This window comes from Lathyrus oleraceus, chromosome 2, assembly GCF_024323335.1.
Source record: "Lathyrus oleraceus cultivar Zhongwan6 chromosome 2, CAAS_Psat_ZW6_1.0, whole genome shotgun sequence".
NCBI classification, from domain to species: domain Eukaryota; kingdom Viridiplantae; phylum Streptophyta; class Magnoliopsida; order Fabales; family Fabaceae; genus Lathyrus; species Lathyrus oleraceus.
In genome coordinates, this window is record NC_066580.1 from 163,967,650 (window position 1) to 163,978,924 (window position 11,275).

The window sequence follows — 11,275 nt, forward strand, 5'->3', positions numbered from 1 at the left end:
AAGCTATTTTTACACTAATCCATCTTTTAGCTTAATTGTAATTAAAGTAAGGTTAGGAACTGCATATATAATGTTAATTACTAACAGAAAGAAAGGAGAGCTAACAACAACTAATCACACTTTCTGCAATTTTTTTTCACAATTCTCACAATTACTCTCTCACAATCACAATCACAACTCCACAATCACAATTGCATCTAACAGAAAAAAAGAAAAACTCCAAGCTCTCTCTCATTTTCGACTCCAAGTTTCACAAACTTTTTTCTGATTTTTCTTCAAGATCCTTCGATCTTTTGTGCAATTTGGCTGTAGATTCACGTTTTGCAGGTAATGCTGAAGTGCTGCTGAGCAAGATTGAGATGAAATTGCAACAAATTCGTGACTGTTGTGGAGCTGTCCTTCCATGGTAATCAAGAAAATCCGTTCGATTCTCGCATCCTCGAGCTGAACGAACATCATCATCCACCTTCCGCGGCTACACACTCCGTCTGTCTCGCTTTTGTTTTTGAGCTCTGCAGATCGCCATTTCCGCAACCGTCGTCAAGAGAGGTTGGATTTCCAAAATTCGTAATCGTCTCGATTTCGTTAGGGATTCGGTAGAGTAGTGATTGTAGAATCATCTGGATCTTGTAGATTGCAATTTCGTTATGTGTTGCTTGAGTTATTGTCAATTGAAATTTCGGTGCACTTCTTGTTTTCTTTCGATTCGCATTGTGTAGTAATCTATAGACGAAATTGGCTGTATATCCTTGCTCCTGGTACAAAACCGCTTCAATCGGTATATTATTCATGCGTTTCCGTTACCATTTGCTCGAAACCGCTATCGCCGTCGAAGAACACACCGGCTGCGCATGCGAAGAAGATGAATCTGGAAATTCTCCAGTGTTGATTCGCCAGACGCGATCTCGACCGTCCATCCATCATAAGTGGCACGGCACCGTTTTGCATCAGGAGCAGATTACTACAGCATTGCCATTTAGCTTCTAATTAATTAATTAAATCCAAATAAATCTAAATAATTATTTCAATAAATATTTAACATCTTCAAAAAATCATAAACTCATCCAATAATAATCCAAAAATTATGATTCTTTTTTTGGATTTCTCATCATCATGTCCTGGATTTTTGGGTGATTTTTAATATATTTATGCACGGATAGATTAAATAATTACCTAGGGTTTTCTTTTATGTGTCATTTGCTGCACCATGTTCACTCTTTCATTCACCAAATGCTCGTGCCTTATCCAAAATTAATGAAACTTTACATGAGGATTCTTGACACATTCCTGGAATTTTTGACATATAATTTGCAATTTTTGGACCTCTGGTTTTTTAGATATGATTTATTGAACTTGAGTGTAATGAAATGTGACACAAAATGATATGTTGAGTTCCCTGAATTTTTTGCCATGCTTCCCTTTGGTCTATGGCCTTGAATTTTTGCATGAAGCCTATTTGACATGTTAACATCCCCTGTGAATTTTTGTGGATTTTTACAATCCATTTCCTAATTGATTAGGATTTTTTACCTTCTGCCTATCATTTTTTGGACCTAGCTTGTGTCACATTATTCCCTATGTTGCAAAATCCACATACCTTATCCAATGACCATGAAAATTGATAGGGTAGTTCCTAACATGTACAGCTACAATTTGGCCTTGGTACCACTAATTTTCCACTTACCATCACTGTTTACCATTAGATGGAAGTTGGTGTATAATTTTTGACTTCATTTGATGTAGTTTTTGCATGCTGTACCATGTTTAATTAATTCCTATTGATCTACTAGTCCAAATGACTTGAAAATTCACATGTGGCTTGCTGAATGTCTTCTGGTTAGAACATAATTTTTGTGGATTTTTTGGTGCCATTTTGGCATTTATTTGAATGTGATCTGGCTGGTTGTTTGTATGAGACTCCACATTGCATCTTTTGCCTTCCATGTTGCATAAATTAAAATGTGTGCATAGTTTGGATATGGGACCAATTGGGATCCCTTTGTATTTGATATAGCTTGACTTTGATCATGAATTGGTTGCTGTTTTAGGATTTTTCCATCTCTTTGACCCTAGGCTAGTCCTAGTGGTCATGTTACTTACCTTTGAAGTTAATTGTGCCTTTTCAGGTTAAGGAGTTAATGATTAAGGAATTTGCTCCACATTATGGATTGTGTTACTTGACACATATGACTAATGTATTTGTTTTGTAGGTTGTTTGGTTCATGTGAGCCTTGTGCTATGCACATCATTATTTGTATAATTGTACTTTGTTAATTGATTCTTATGTTGTTATCTGCTTATGAATGGGATGCTGATTTTATTGGATTGTTTCCAGGTACCCTTTAGTCGCTCAGTTCTCTTAAGAACTTGCATTGCTTTGCTTATAAGCAATTGGCATTGAGGTATAGAACCTTCTTCTTCATGTAGTCTGGAGACCCGGTCTGTTATTTGACCGGGCAAATTGTCTGAAGTCCTCCTTAAGAGGCAATGCTTGTGTATGTTTATATTTGTCCCAAGCAGGAAAAGTCCTCATTCGAGGCAATTGGTGGAAGGTAGAGATAAATAGCCTATCTCCCACTATTCAGTGAGTCTTCTCATTGCTCCCATTACATGGTTGTAGCATTGAGATCCATACCCAAGATCTATCGAGTCCAATCGGGGAAAGAGTTCCATCTTTCTGAACTCCCCCACATTCTTATATTTACATGCTCTCTCGGACATGAGATAGAAGCAATGAGGCACACCCCTCATATCCTTTCATCTGCTTCACCTGAGCCCCTCAATGGCCAGGTTAAGAGCGACACTTACCTATTACAGTGGACTTTCATAGTCAAACCCTTTTTGATTGAGCCTCCTTGTGTGGTTATAGAGTGTGCTACCTGATTATTTGTGATTTATTACTCATTTGTACATGATTGATTGCTTGCCTTAGTGCGCTTACCATCATTCATTGCTCCTTGTAGCATGTCCATTATGTCATTTGTCCTTGTGACATTGTTTGCTTACCCATTGAGGAACCAGTTATAAGTCCCTGTAAGGTGGCATCTGTTCCCATGACATGGAAGGGGTAGAGTGTAAGACCTCATTGGTCACTCATACCCATTGCCTAGTGCATTTACTTGTGTATGTGAGGATTCATTGTAAGTCCCTGTGATGTGGCATTTGTTTTCCTAGGATCATACTGTGAAGGTTAACATAAGTCCAGATGGATTGGCAGTTGACTTCCCTGTTTTGTTTTTTTGTTTTATTTTGATGGAGATTAGTGTAAGTCCATAGAGTGGCTTCTGATATCCTTGCTTGTTTTAGGAGACAGGTATAAGACCGTTGAGTGGCATCCAGTATCCGCTTTTATTTACTTTCATCTGTTACCATGTTCATATTACTGCTCATCTGTAGCCTATTCCTAAGGACCCACTTGAATCATTTCCCATATGATTTCAAGAGGCGGACCCTTCTAAGAAGTTTTACATACCCACCATCCATTCACCCCATTGTGTCCTACCTTTTCACACATGTTTTAAAACTTGAGATAAGTGTTGTGCAAACATTCTCACCTCTTTCCAAATTAGAAACTTGGACCTTAAGTCCATGATTTTCCAAACTTCATTTTTGTAAATACTTCATTCTGAATTGACTTTAATCATACTTTGACCTTTTTGTAAATAATCCAAATAACTTCACCCATTCAAGTGATTTTTGTGGCTTTGTCCATGCTTGTTAAGTCTTTATACATTAGCTATAGGTTTGATTTACCCTAGTTGGTTGATATTAATCTCACCTATTTGTCCTTAGTAGATGAATTGTAAGTCTTCCTTGCCTATTATAGGGTTAACCCCTCTCTGGCAAGTTGAAGCTTTTCTCACATGGTGGACTAGTTGTTATACAAGGTTGAGTTTTCTCCCGTGGGTAACGTAAGACCTTTAAGCTTGTGTTTTAAAATTGAATCAACTAACTTTTGGAAGTTTTTAGCCGAACTACGAGGTTTTGATCCTGTAAAGGTACGTAGGCAATGGTTATCCATCCAAACACAAAAATAACTAACTTGTATATTCTTTTCTCATCATCCCACTCATGTTTGCACATTACTTATGTCATGACAAATAATGATTTTCAACAACAAAGTGTGAAAAGGGCTCCCTAGGAGTACCTAGGACGCATTGGGTGCCTAACACCTTCCCATTGCGTAATTTACCCCTTACCTCGATCTCTGATCTTTTATTAGTTTTCTACGTGTAAAACTTCTTAGGTTTTTGTTCGCTTTTTAACCAGTCCTTAGGATAAATAAAAGTGCGGTGGCGACTCTATGTTATTGTATACTTTGCTTATGATTTAATCAATAGATCATATAGCGACGAATACACCGCTACAGAAAAGTGGCGACTCTGCTGGGGAACAAAAATCCCTTGGTGGTATTGCCAACTTTTCACCATTGTTGTGTGATATATTATTATTTGTTATTTGACATATTTTTGTACAATTTGGGATAACTGTATTGATTGTAATGTGTGAATTGCTTGATATACAATTGCTGTTTGCTTTGGTGATCTCTGTGAGATGAGTTCTATACCCGAACTCGAGTGCACTCTAGGATAGGAGAATGGCATAGTCTTGTTGACTGGTGTGGAGTAGTCCTTAGCCAGTTGACTTGCGAGCCCATTCACTTGGTGGAGGTCATGTTGGATTAATAATGTCACACAAGTTATTTGTGGTTAGGCATTATTCTTTCAATCATGTGCCTTAGAAGCCAAGGACCTTAGATTACCAAACCCATCTTGGCCTATTTTTAGGACGTAGTGCGGAGGTCGTTCAGATGTAAGTTCTGATGCGATTGTCACGCGATACTACACTCATGAGAGTTTCTCTTGAGAATATTTTTGGAATACGAGTATTCGTTCCTCCGATAATATTCGAAAGATGGAACGATGATTATGGGAACCTCTGATAGAACATGTCTGGCAGGTTTTAAACCCTAGTACACTCCCTTTGGGTGGTTCTTAACCGAGACTCCATGCTCGTGACTCTCAACAAACCCGTGATTCGTGGTTGAGTCGTTCAAACATCGTTAATATCAATGGATCCCGGATCAGGTGTAAAACCTAAAATCCACCAAAGCGGCTGGTTGATATTAAGGATGTTTGAGCCGGTTCATGTACCGTTAATATCAATGGAACTTGGGTATTGATAAGGTGTAAAACCTAAATCTACCAAAATGGATGATTGATATTAGGGATACATTGAGCTTTCCCACGACCTTTGTTTGGTGTGCTTTGCTTGATCCTTGAGTGTGATTGTTGCATTCATACATTCATGCATTCATCAGCATCCATGTCATCAGAAAAAAAGAAAATTTTCAAGGAACTCAAAGGAGTTTATTTGCAGAAATTTTCAAACATGAAAAAACCGGGAAAATTTTTTCACCTGATATATCTGATGAGATATTCTCATATACGATCAAAATGTAAATATTTCAAAGTTTGCGAATAGAACCCTCGAGTTCCTTTGAAATAAAAAACAAGCATATGCACAAACACTTCATGCATCATTTGCATAAGCGGGTGTTTTGTTCCGGTCTCCCGTCCTGTGGTCTGACCCTGCGATCTTCATTTATTTTGAAGACGCATTTCACCGGTACTACACCAGAGCCATCTCTGCCAGATTGATGGATCATCTTGAGCAAGAGAATTGTGAACTCAGAGAGATATTTGCCAGACTATGTACTATTGATGGATTTATTCCTGGTTAACCAATCCCGGGCTGGCATTGGCTACTGTTCTGGGACATTTAATGAGCAAGGCTTGTTCACAAGTGGAGGATTCATCCATGATGATCAGTCTGTAGAAGAGGAAACTGCTGCTATCATTGAAGAAGACGCAGAGGATATGAGCAATTTCGTTATACCTGGTGGTGTCTGCCACAATTGGGTCGCTGTGGATGTTCCTACGGTCATTCATAAGTCAGAGTAAATTTGTTCACTTTGTTTAAAACCCTTCTCCCACGCCAAAAGGAGAAGTGATGACATTGTTGGCAACATTTAAAACAATGATGTTTTCATTCAATTAATGCATTGTTAAACATTTGTTTTTCCATTTGTTTTCACTTTTTGCTTTTGCATGAAATCAGTGATCACAAAAAACCCGAAAAACAAGAAAACAGCTTTTTCATCTGCATAAATGATTTGCTTGTTTAAATACAAAAGCTTTTCGTTATCCAAAATCATTATGCAGGGATTTCTAAACCCATTGAACATAATGATCCAACGCCATCTCCCAAATTTGAATTCCTTGTATTCGAGGCAGAGGAAGATGATGTTGAAGGGATTCCTGATGAGATTTCCCGAACACTTGAGCAATGAAAAGCAGATCATTCAGCTGCGTCTCAAGAACCCAGCAACAGTCAAACTGGGGCATTACCAATGTAATGTAAAAAAAAAAAAAAAAAAAAAAAAAAAAAAAAAGAGAAGAAGAGGGTGAAAGATCAAAATCAAAGCAAAAATCAGGAAAAATTTTTCAAATAGAAAAAAAAAAGAATAAAAGAAGCCTGATACCCTCAAGTCCCTAGTTGACTGATGCTGAATGGATTCAGAGTCGTTATGACCAGTTGAATTTGATTGAAGAGAAGCGATTAACTGCCATGTGTCATGGTCAGTTATATCAGCAGAGAATGAAGAAAGCATTCGACAAGAAGGTCAAGCCTCGTGTGTTCCGAGAAGGAGACCTCGTGCTCAAGAAAGTTTTGTCTTTCGCGCCCGATTCCAGGGGCAAGTGGACTCCAAACTACGAGGGTCCATATGTTGTTAAGAGAGCCTTTTCAGGCGGAGCTTTGATGCTTACAACAATGGATGGGGAGGATTTCACTCGTCCTGTGAATTCAGATGCAGTTAAGAGATACTTTGCCTAAAAAAAAAGTATATGCAAATGAAAAAACAGAATAACTCGCTAAGTTGAAAACCCGAAAGGGCGGCTTAGGCAAAAATGGGCGTCTCGGTGGAAAACCTGCAAGGGTAATCCAGGCAAAAATTAGAGACTTGAAAAAAAAAAGCATATTTGCATCCCGCTAGATTGAGTACCTCACCCTGGGGCAGTCTAGGCAAAAATTAGGGATCAGGCAAGTAACTGCATCCTGACAAGACTTTCTGTTTCACCAGCCGTCTTTTCGTCAGAAGATTCTCGATTCGTCGTCAACCGAAGCTTCGAATACATCGAGATTCAAATTGGTAGAGAAAGGGTCATTATGTTCAATGTAGCCCTCTTCCAATATATATCACTGATTTCAAATTTGTACAGATCTATGGAGTCTTGCCATTTGCAGACTACCATTCCATCAAATCAATTTGAGCTTTTATCCAATTATTTGCACTCTTATTTGTTTCAATTCAATAAATGTTTTGCATGTTTTAATTGACAAAAATATCATTGTTTTAAAAACAAAATTTTTCAAAGATTATTGTTTTAAACAAAGTGAACATTCACAATGATAAAAGGATACTTAAAGAATTTCTCAGTGCTCTCCCAAGGGTGGCATGGTTTCCAACAGGTAAGACATTTGTTCATACTCCTGGTTTGGTTTGTATCCTTCTTCTCCAGATTTGATCGTTGGGGTTGTCCCCCATGCAGAGATTTGGTTGTTGGGGTTGTTCCCTAAGCAGAGCTTCTGTGGATTTTGACTCCCCGAAGAAGAGTGGTGTATTGAAGGCTCAGTCTGTTCTCCAGCAGTAGTCTCTCTCCGGCTTGATTGCTCAGTCGTTCAGGATATTTGTGGATGGTGGGTTGATATCCCCGTATCCCGCATTTCTCCCCAAGTGAGTTGCCAGCATGATTGCAAGTCGAGTTGTTGGCGGGGTTGTTCCCCAAGCAGAGTGTTGTTGAAGATTCAATTTTCTCCAACAGCAGTTTTCCCTTATCATGGATGCTTTCCTTGTGGAAGATTTGGCAGTTGATGGTTTGTCACCTTGGTGCCCCGTCACTTTCTCCAGTGGGTCGTTATGCCCAGACTTTATTTGTCTCCTTGGTCATAGTAGTGCAGTTATTGACATCCCCATCGAAGTCGCGAGCAGAGTTGTCGTCACTCTCCCCAGCGCAGTTGCCAGCGGATTTGTCTGTTTTCTCAGCACGGTCGCATTCCTTTTGGAAGACTCGGTAAGTCAGTGGTTTGATACCCGGTACTTTACCTTTTCCCCGGCGAAGTCGTCAGTGGAGTTGTTTACTTTCCCTCTATCAGAATGGTTGTTATTCTCAGCAGAGCAGGATTTATTTTCCTACTCAGTGGTTGATTGGGTTGATATCCCCGTATTTTCATCCAACTTTCTCTAGCATTTGTCTGCAGAGCGGTTGTTGTGGCAGTGTTGCCTGTTGAACCTCTTTCAATCCCCCGTATGGTCGGTTGATGGCTCCGTCATCCAGAGGTTGTATTGATTTCCCGATTACTTTTCGATCCTCAGTAGAGCAGATTTTATTGCAGAGTTTACTGATGTGATCCATCAGATGTGTGTTCGCCCCGAGTAGAGTGGTTTGTTGCAGAATCTACTTGTTTGGCGCTTTCCTTCCTCAGTGGGTTGTTCCCCAAGAGAGTAGTTGATGATATCCCCAGTAGAGTTGCTTGTGCAGCCAGACTCTATCCGGGTGACCTTTGCTCCCTCAGTGGGTTGTTCCCCAATGGAGTTATGTTGGATCCGTTTCCATAGCAACAGCTTGCTAGGATCTCCTGCAGGACTTTGAGATTTTCTCTTGTTCCCCGACAGATTCGTCTTGGTGGCTGTTTTGCCTGTTGTGACTTTCTGTGCCCCAATTGGGGTGATCGCTGATCCATTGCTCAGAGATTTGGTATTCTCTTGATATCTCTGATTCTTTTGCTTCTGCTTCCCAGCAGTACCCGCAGATCTTTGCTTTATAGCATGTAGATCTCCAGCAGAATTGGCTTTCCAGTTGGTCTTCCCCTGAAAGTATAATACCGGACGTTTGATTCCTGGACCTGTTGTGTTAGATATGTCTGTTTTGTCAGCATTCATCAAACATAAATCACACATATTCATGCATACTCATAAAACATTCAGATATTCATGTTGCATTTTTGCCATATATCCCTTGTTTGTTGTTCCCTGCTATGGTGATATAGATCTTTATAGATCTTCCTAAGCAGATGTCGGGTGTTAAATCTCTCCATATAGAGTCAGCCCCATAAGCAGAAAATGTCTGTCTGTCCTTCTGCAGTTCCCCACTGAGATATTCCCTCGTGGACGACGGTTTCTTCCGTTTCCTCCCAACACATATATTGGGATGGATTTTCCTATTTGAGTTATATCCTCATTAGGACGTGTCTTGATTCAGTCTGTCTTTTCGGATCTTTCCTGAATTGACATTTGTCGTCTGTTCATTGTGCTTCCCAGTGGTGATTTATATCCCCAGCGGAGATTTCTGGCCTCTACCCTTATGCCGGTAGTTGTAAGTCCTATTTTCCTGGCTTTCTTGGCAGAACTTGTGGTTATATACCTTTTAGTCCCCAGCCAGAGTTGTTGGTTTTCTACCTGATATTCGGTAGTCGTAAATCCTATTTTCCCTACTCTCCAACAGAGTTTGTGGTCTGTTATAAACCTCATTTTCGGTTTCTCGTGCGGATTCATGATTTATTCTATCCCCACGCAGAGTTTTTGGTTTTCTACCCCGTATTCGGTAGATGTAAACCCTAATTTGTGGTTATTCCCACCAGAGTATGGCTTCTACCCCGTATTCGGTAGTCGTAAGTCCTATCTCTTTTCCCCTAGCAGCGGTAACCTTTGTGGTTCGGTCTGGCTGATGGTGGATCTTCCGTTGTTGTGGTTTTACCCCTAACGGAGTTTTGTTCCCTGTGGTGATTTATATCCCCAGTGGAGTTGGGGTCTTCTACCCCGTATTCGGTAGTTATAAATCCTTTGTCGCTGTGATTTTTCTCTCCAGCGGAGTGGTATCTTATGATACATGTGGATAATTGCCGGTTGCTAGCAATTTTATCCTCAGCTGAGTCTTTGGTTTCTTACCCATTAGTCGGTATTGTTAAACCCCTTGTTTTCTCAGCCAGATTTTGGTCTTCTGCCCCGTATTCGGTAGATATAAACCCTAATCTCTTTGTGGTTATCTTTATTCAATATTCGATGTTGATATTCCTCCCTGCTTTGGTTAGTTGCTCTTGAGTAAGCACTTGTATTCCCAGCAGTCTTCTGGATCATTGCCGGATGCTTGCAATGTTATCCTTTTGAAGTCGCCAGTGGGTCTTTTCACCGGTTGTTAGTGATTTGTTCCCCGGATCATTGATTGTATATCAATGCATTCCCAGCTTTTGTGGATAATTGCCGGATGCTTGCAATTAATCCCCAGTGAGTCTTTCATTTACCCTTTTGATTGGTAATGTTGTTACTCCCCTTTGATTGGTCATCATTATATGCCTGTTTGGTATCCCGATGCCTTTCTTTTCGGTCGATTTATCCTTTATTAACCCTTATACCGGTTGTGGATAATCTTCCATGCGAGTATACTATCCACGTTCTGACGGTAATGGATAATATATCTCATGCACTCTTCAGTTGAAGCCTTTTGTGTTTCCCTGGTCGAGTAAGATTCGTTATTTCCCTTCGCGGAGTCGAATATTCTTCTTTGTTGTTGGATAATTGCCGGATGCTTGCAAGTTATCCCTTTGAGTTGTCTTTCGTTTACCCGGATGCTTGGTAACGACTGTCTCTCTTTTTGGTTAGTCACCTATTATATACTTCGGTATCTCTGGTGTCTTTTCCTTTCGAGTATATTATTCACGGTCTGCCGGTAATGAATAATATGTCTCATGCGCTCTTTAGTTGGAATCCTTTGTTGATTTTCCCCAGCTGAGCAAGATTCGTATTCTTTGTAGAATCGAATATTTCATCCTTTAACCAGTTTGTGTTTCGGATGTGTGTTTTGGCATATATGCCAATTCACGTTTTCGGTAGATCACCTATTATATACCTCGGTATCTCTGGTGTTTCTTACCATGCGAGTTTATTATCTACGTTCTGACGGTAATAGATAATATGTCTCATGCGAGTATCTTATCCACGGTCTGCCGGTAATGGATATTATATCTCATGTACTCTTTGGGTTTGTGTCCCCAGTCGAGTAAGATTCGTTTTCCCGTTGTGGATTCGAATGTCCATCCTGTAAGTCGATTTTGCTTTTTCAAGCCCTCCTTTCGGATGATGAGTGTCTTGGCATATGTACCAATTCACGTTTCTGTCGGTCACCTATTATAGACCTCGGTATCCCTGGTGTTCCTT

At 40.0% G+C, this 11,275-nt stretch overlaps 1 long non-coding RNA gene across 1 annotated transcript; it reads left to right on the forward strand.

The window, feature by feature from the left end:
* The first annotated feature begins 210 nt into the window (after positions 1-210).
* LOC127118688 (uncharacterized) lies at positions 211-6,084 on the forward strand. Its single transcript, XR_007802296.1, has 3 exons — positions 211-549; positions 2,336-2,402; positions 5,616-6,084. It is a non-coding gene; the product is annotated as an uncharacterized LOC127118688 (long non-coding RNA).
* Positions 6,085-11,275: the final 5,191 nt, after the last annotated feature.